The sequence below is a fragment of the Idiotropiscis lumnitzeri genome, chromosome 7 (assembly GCF_059441095.1).
Source record: "Idiotropiscis lumnitzeri isolate Australia: NSW breed Sydney's pygmy pipehorse chromosome 7, RoL_Ilum_1.0, whole genome shotgun sequence".
NCBI lineage: Eukaryota > Metazoa > Chordata > Actinopteri > Syngnathiformes > Syngnathidae > Idiotropiscis > Idiotropiscis lumnitzeri.
The window spans coordinates 7884380-7891250 of NC_142397.1; the positions used below are offsets into that span (position 1 = coordinate 7884380).

Consider the following 6871-nt stretch of genomic DNA (forward strand, 5'->3'; position numbering starts at 1 on the left):
CGGGAGCTAGGCATCTTCGTGCCATGACCATGACCAGACTTGCCCCCGGCACCAAAACGCATTTTAACACCGAGCGCACAGGCACTTGCGAGACCAAAAGAGGGCCTGAATTGTCAGGACCAACTACAGGTTCAGAATCTTGCTCAAGGACACACTGAGGATTAAACCGGCAACTTTTAAGTTGGCAGAAAACCATCCGACCACCCGAGGCATACCGCCCAGATCTTCCATTTGAAAGGTGAGAACATTTTCGAGAACAGTGTGAAAAAGGTCATCCAGGTCGTCAGTTTATAATACAGCTTTGTTCACCAAAGAAAGGACTTAAAACCTCTTTAGTAAAATGTCCTAGTTGCCAGTAAAAATGCTGTTTCGTCGCACACAAGCAATATTTGGCACTTGACACAAGGAATTTGAAAATAATTGTTGAAGTGAGGCGTGCACTGCGTAGCCCAGCGGTTTGACCCAACACCTTACATTATCTCCACTCCACCTTTCGTTTGTTTTTCAAATTTGACCTTTTTTATGACTTTACCTTGGGAGTGGAACCAAGTGATTCATTCACTCAGCGGTTCTGGAGCCAGCAAATAAATTTGGCCCGCGTGTCAGGTTTCATGTGCCGCAATCAGCCTGACTGATTTAACAATCTATCCTCCTCAAGTGGGCCGCGCGTTCTACGTTTGCACACCTTATTTTTGCCCTTCCTTTGTATTTTACCTGATCCTCATTTCTTTTCAAGATGCAACAATTTTTGACGTCTTAACGATATTTAGACCCATGCGTTGAGTAGAGTGTGATGAACGCGACATAACTAAAACAGGACACCACACCACTGATGACCTTAAAACTCATTCGCTGCCATTGACGGATATAGACGCCCAAAAGTACATTTCTTGTTACCTGGGCAGGAAGAGAATAAGTTAAGTGTCCTTTCTCCAAACCAGATTAATTTCAATTAATTCAGTGAAATACTTCTACGATATTCGTCAAAAGTAGTCTATTAAGGTTTGCATTTGTTATTTTCAAATTGATTTGCTAGAGGCCATCCGTGGCATTATTTCAAAATGTCAGACTTAAATTCTAAATATATTCTTATAGTTGTTCTTATAGAACAGTCAAACTATTCTCTTGAGAGTCCATCAGTTGTTTCTCTCGCGTTGTTATCTCACGATACATTGTATCTCACGGGACTGGAGTCATTTAGAGCAAAGCTAGTTCAATGACATTCATTCGACGTGTGTCCTTGCTCATGTATGTTACCACCAAGGCGTGAAAATGTTTTCTGTTCTTTCCACGTGCCTCCAGGTTATTCACTCTTGTTCATGCTTGCTAAGACTCAAATGAGAAGGCTGTTTTTAAATTATGGCATAGTTTTTTTTATTTATTTATTTATTTTCGCTAAGATTTTGATTCACACACACTTTCCGTGATCCGAGCTGCTTTACCTCAGTAGCAGCAGTAGGCGAGGTACACGCTGCACTAGTTGCCAGCCAATTGCAGGGGACACATAGACCAGCGGTGGGCAAACTACGGCCTGAGGGGCACATTTGGCCCGCGAGGTGATACCAAATGACTACTATACCATTTTACATTCTACATGATAATAATAACATTCAAAATGATATTAATTTTAAAAACTAAATATTGTATGACATTAATAAAACCACTTATAATAAAAAAAATCAAATGCTGGCCCGTTTCATTTTCGGCCCACTGTGTATTTGACACCCCTGAGGTAGACGAACAACCATTCACACTCACAATCACACCTAGCGACAATTTAGAGCATCCAATCAACCAACCATGCATGTTTATGGAATGTGTGAGGAAACCGGAGTACCCGGAGAAAACCCACATAGACAAGCCGAAACCGGCACCGCTGAACGGTGAGGCGGACGTGCTAACCAGTCGCCCACTGTGCCGCTCCGACTCAAACACGCTCTCAATCTAAATAAATAGCGATGAAGGTGTTATTTCAAATGTATGAACTTGAACAACGTGAGCCATATGGGCATCTAATTATGTATCAAAGTCGGGTTGCCAAGACCAGAAATATGTGTGAAGGCAATTATAACGAGAACTAAAAATAATGAAGATTCTGTGAAAAAAAAACAACACGGAATTAAAAACAAAGCACACCTCATCCATATTGCAGTTCGTCCCAAACTGTTCACATGAGGCACATGATCAATAAGTGACACAGACACCCCAAAGCCGCCGACATCAATTTCTCTGCATTTAACGGCTTAACCTGGAGCTCATCCAGATCATGATGGATCTTCCTCCGTTTTTTAGGGGGGACTTAATTGGTCTTCCTCCATTCATTTAAGTGCTGCTGCTGGTCCCCACGCAAGCTGACATATTTGACAAGACAACAATTGGCTTTGTGGAACGGGAGGGAAAGCGAGAGAGAGAAAGAGAGAGGGGAATGTAGGCCACTCGCATACATTCACTGGACTCGAGTACAGTTCAATGAGCTACAGGACTTGTCAAAAGACAAAACATCCAGAGAATCGCCGCCACATTTCAAGACACAAGAACACAACCAGTGAGGTGGTGTGACACCCTGTGGTATTTAGGGGTCAGTCCTCGCATCCCGTCAGTAGTATTGCGGGATTGTTTTTTTTTTTTATATGTGCTACATCTCTGTGTTCTGATGATCGTAATATGAGCACACGCAAAGGTCAGAGAAGCTCCCGTCGACATCCCTTTGCCTTTTTGGGGGGTCATCCTGGGCCAAATAAAATCTTCCCGCTCAGCCTATTTATTTATTTTTTTTGTCCACCTGGCTCACGCTGATACTGAATGAAGCGCAGTAACAGTTACTGTCATATGTGAGTAAATTTAGGACTTGATATTGATGTTCTTGGAATGATGTCGTACAGTATGGTGGAAATGGTGCGTAATCTAACATGGTCCAGTATAAAATATTGTTTATATGATACTGTGGTGTGCATCAGGGATCATCATTAAGCCCCTTTTTCTTTGCAATAGTAATGGGCGGGCTGACAGATGAAGTTCAACTGGAATCGGTCATGAACCGTGATTTTTGCGAGCTTGTGTGTTTGATATGAGCAAGAAAATTAGCATCTTGACTTTTTTTTTTTTTTCCTAAAGAGGCCCACCCGGTGATTGGCAACCATTGGTCTATGTGATAGAAGAGTCTCTGCTAGGATGAATCGGAAGCTTTACGACAGTCGGCCATCTATAATGTATGGCTTGACGAGACAACAGGAAGCATAGCTGGAGGCAGAAATGAAGATGAGGACGTTTTCTTTGGGAAAGACCAGGTTGGATACGAAGAGAGTTAAACTCATCCGAGGAACAGCCAAGGTTAGATGTTTTGAGGACAAAGTTAGAAAGACCAGACTTGGATGATTAATAAGGCGGAGGTGAGAGTCACTGGTTTTATTGGACAAGATCTCAAATAAACCAGTTAGTCTCAAAGGACTTATCTACTTATCAGACGATGGTTTGGAAACAGCCAGGGGAGAGATCGTGACTAGATAGTGTCTTGATTAAATAAAGGTTTTAAAAAAATGGCAAGTCAGTGTGCTTTCAACGAAATGTTGATCAGAGAGTGCCATCTATTGGAGTCCAAAAATACTACAACTGGTTCATGAAGCAGATTTGAAGCTTCATTTAACCAGCACTAGTAGACCCTGCATCGGACAAATTATTGTTATTCATAAACAACGAAAAATTCAGTTCATGGTAATATCATGCAGGCTAGTAGTATAAAATACATTTCTTCTAATCTTTAAGGATTTTTTTAAGGTTTGTACTTTTCTTTTCGGTGCGATATGCTGTGATTTCTATCTTAAGTTATGGTGAAGCCATTAGTAAAATAATGTTCATATATTGCTATTTTTCCTCAAACATTTTTTTCTTATGTTATCTTATTATATAACATTTCAAAGTATTTGTTTTGCTCCGACCGCGTGGCTCAGGGCCTGGCTCATTCAGACCATTCAGTATGACTCTGCTTACTGCTTAAGTGCGCTGACTCACTGTGACAAATTGGCTCCACACTGCCATCTGCTGGAGGAAAGTGGCAGCTTCACCTTTGCTTTTTTGAAAAATTGCGCAAATCGATTTATTGTATCTTAGCATATAAAATCCTGATAGTTGAGAGTGTATCTCCGATAAATGGCGATTCGTGTCATACGATTCGTTTGTTCATGGACCAATAAACTGACAGCTTTTAAATAAAAACTCCTTTCCCGATTCAACTCTTTTTTCGTTCCACAGAGATTATATTGTCTGTTTGTTTGCTGATTGCTGTCTTGAACAACAACAACAACAAAAAAAACATCACCACCATGACCACAACGTATTAGCTCTTTTTTTACAAATCACGAGTGCTGCTCATTTGAGGTTTGAGGAAAACACGCACTGTGAGACGCTCATGTTGAAGACATGTGACGTGGCCTCCCAAGAGAGCAGTTTGTTCAATCCAAATGTCAGTATTGACTGAGCAGCCGCATTAAGTGATTTGGCTTTCAAACCTGATGGTCGTATGCGTGAATCTTGACTCACTTAAAGGCAGCATGCCACACTCATGTTAAAAAAAAATAAAAAAATAAAAAACGGCATCAAGTGATGGGCCATTTAGCCCAGGAAATGCGTTCTGTTATCATTTGCTGATTGCAATCGAATGCAGCTGAGCTGGACATGCCTTTCAGACGGACCCTTCTCAGAATCCCTCCAGGAGATTTGATTCACTGGAGCTATTTCTGTCAAATGGTCTGCATGGCTTGATAAGTGCTCAAGAAAAGCTGATGTGTAGGATCCATATAGACTCCAACTGGGAAACAAATATGCAGAGCATCCTTTCTCTTCTACAGTACGCCGCTATCAAATTGGCTTTGTTTGGTTGCGACAGGATGCACTTAGAGTAAGTGTCTATTACCTTATTTTGACAAACACAGCTGGACTGAATTGTCAGGGTTTTTTTTTATGACATTTACAATTTATGAGCCACTTCTTCAGAACAGAACAGCTGCTCACTAAATATAGTTTAAAAAAAATACTAAAAAAAAAAAAAAAAATCAAAATTTTTTTTTGTTGACCAGTCTTTTGCGCTTTCAGCTTCCCTATTACAGATTCGAAATAGAATTAATCAGCTCTTGTCTCCCTCCCTCAAAATCTGATAAAAAAATGTGACTCGCTCATTCTGATTTTATTGTTTTTAAGTCCAACTGAATAATCAAGTCACTGTTCTTCTTCATTTTCAGCAGCATCACATGCAATTAATTTGGGCACATCGCAAAGGACAACACACCCATTTGCATATCAACATTGACTTTGTGTGTGTGTGTGTGTGTTGATCTTTTTAGTTGCACAATGCACAAGCAAACCACAATATCAATACTGTAAGACAGGGGTGGGCAACCTATGGCTGGTGGGTCATTCATGGCCAGCACAAACACTTGTTTTGGACCATACATAGCCCTCACCGTTTATACAAGCAAATAAAAACCTTGGAAGAACTGTTATTTAAAAAAAAAATTAAAAAAAATATAATAAATGAATAAATAAAACTCACAAATGCCCCGAATGCATCATAGCAAGTCGATTTTTTTTTTTCGAGAAAACAACAAAGTGAACCAAATCGTGAATAAATAAATCAGTCATTTGAGGGATAGAATTGCCTGTCGTGTTGAACTGAGCGTATGAGCAATGTCATCAGAGCTGTGTCAGCATCCTAAAGAGATGATCTAAACAAATGAATAATTTTGCCATTTTATATTTGGTTATATTTTTTCCCATGTGAGCACTGAGAGGAAAAAAGGTTCCCCGCAGCTTCCTTGAGCAATGGAGCTATTTAACATCCACACACCTTTAAAGTTAATATCAGTGGAGTTCACTCCAATCAATCACTTAGCCTCAGCCCAAGAATCCGAACGTGACTCGGAAGGTGTCAAATGAGCGATACGTGGGATAGGGACAGCATTATTAGAAGGCAAAGTTTTTGTAAATCTTACCTTCACGCCATAAGTTTGTAGCTGCGTGCCTCCGTTTAAATCCAGCATTGGGAATTAGCTCCCCTCTTTATTCGTCTTCATTTGCTTTGCTCGTTGTCGCTTGGTCTCACGCAGCAGCGAGCGGGTGCTTCGCCTCTTGCGGGAGGCATCGGGGCACGTTTGGAACAACGTCACCAAAACACTTCAGAAAAAAACGGGGAAAAAAAATAAATACATTTAAATGATGAGCCAAAGTAATGCGTTGAATAGTCAAGCGTAAGCGGAGTGATACCTAAAAGCGTATTTTCCACGAGTACTTTCAGCAAGAAGTAGAGCGCATCCAAAAGGGGGGAAGCTTTTACGCGCGGCGTCACCTTCCGTACTGACTGAGTGAGGAGGCGCACGCTGAACACAAGGAAGGAGCAAGTGGAGAAAGAAGGCGGGGTTACATCTGTCCGAAGCCCTTGTGCTCAATGCGCACATGTGGCGGAAGGACGCTCGTTTATCGGTTCGTCAAACTCTCCGCCAATCTGCTCAAACGTGCGTAATCGAGATTGAGATGGAATCAGATGGGAGCAAAGTGGACAAGTTTTTCCCGAGCATGAGTCGACGTGGTAATGTAGCGGGAAATTAAAAGGGTATTAAGTGGAAATTAAATTTGGAAGGATGTGCTTTAAACAGCGGAAATGTGGCTGTAAGGCGTGGTATTAGGATTGGATTACAAAACACACCATCCTTCGTCAGTTGTCCTGTTTTTAGCACTTACTTACATATTAGGGCTGTCAATATGAAAGTGTTAACACTGGAAATTAATAATATATATATATATATATATATATATCATCTTCCAACTTTTTAGTGCAGTGCTTCTCAATTACTTTCCATTACGCTCCCCTAGCAAGAAGAAA

At 40.9% G+C, this 6871-nt stretch overlaps 1 protein-coding gene across 2 annotated transcripts in view; it reads right to left on the bottom strand.

Moving 5' to 3' along the window:
- drd2a (dopamine receptor D2a) overlaps nucleotides 1-6535 on the bottom strand; it is a 40408-nt gene extending 33873 nt beyond the window's left edge. Inside the window, exons 1-2 of one of the 2 annotated variants that reach the window (XM_088300778.1) lie at nucleotides 6256-6535; nucleotides 5985-6165 (exon numbers count right to left, since the gene is read on the bottom strand). The gene's annotated coding sequence lies outside the window, so the exon portion shown is untranslated. Of the gene's footprint in view, nucleotides 1-5984 lie in introns of both variants that reach the window. The other variant, XM_088300779.1, reaches the window with a different exon arrangement.
- Between the last annotated feature and the right edge of the window lie 336 nt (nucleotides 6536-6871).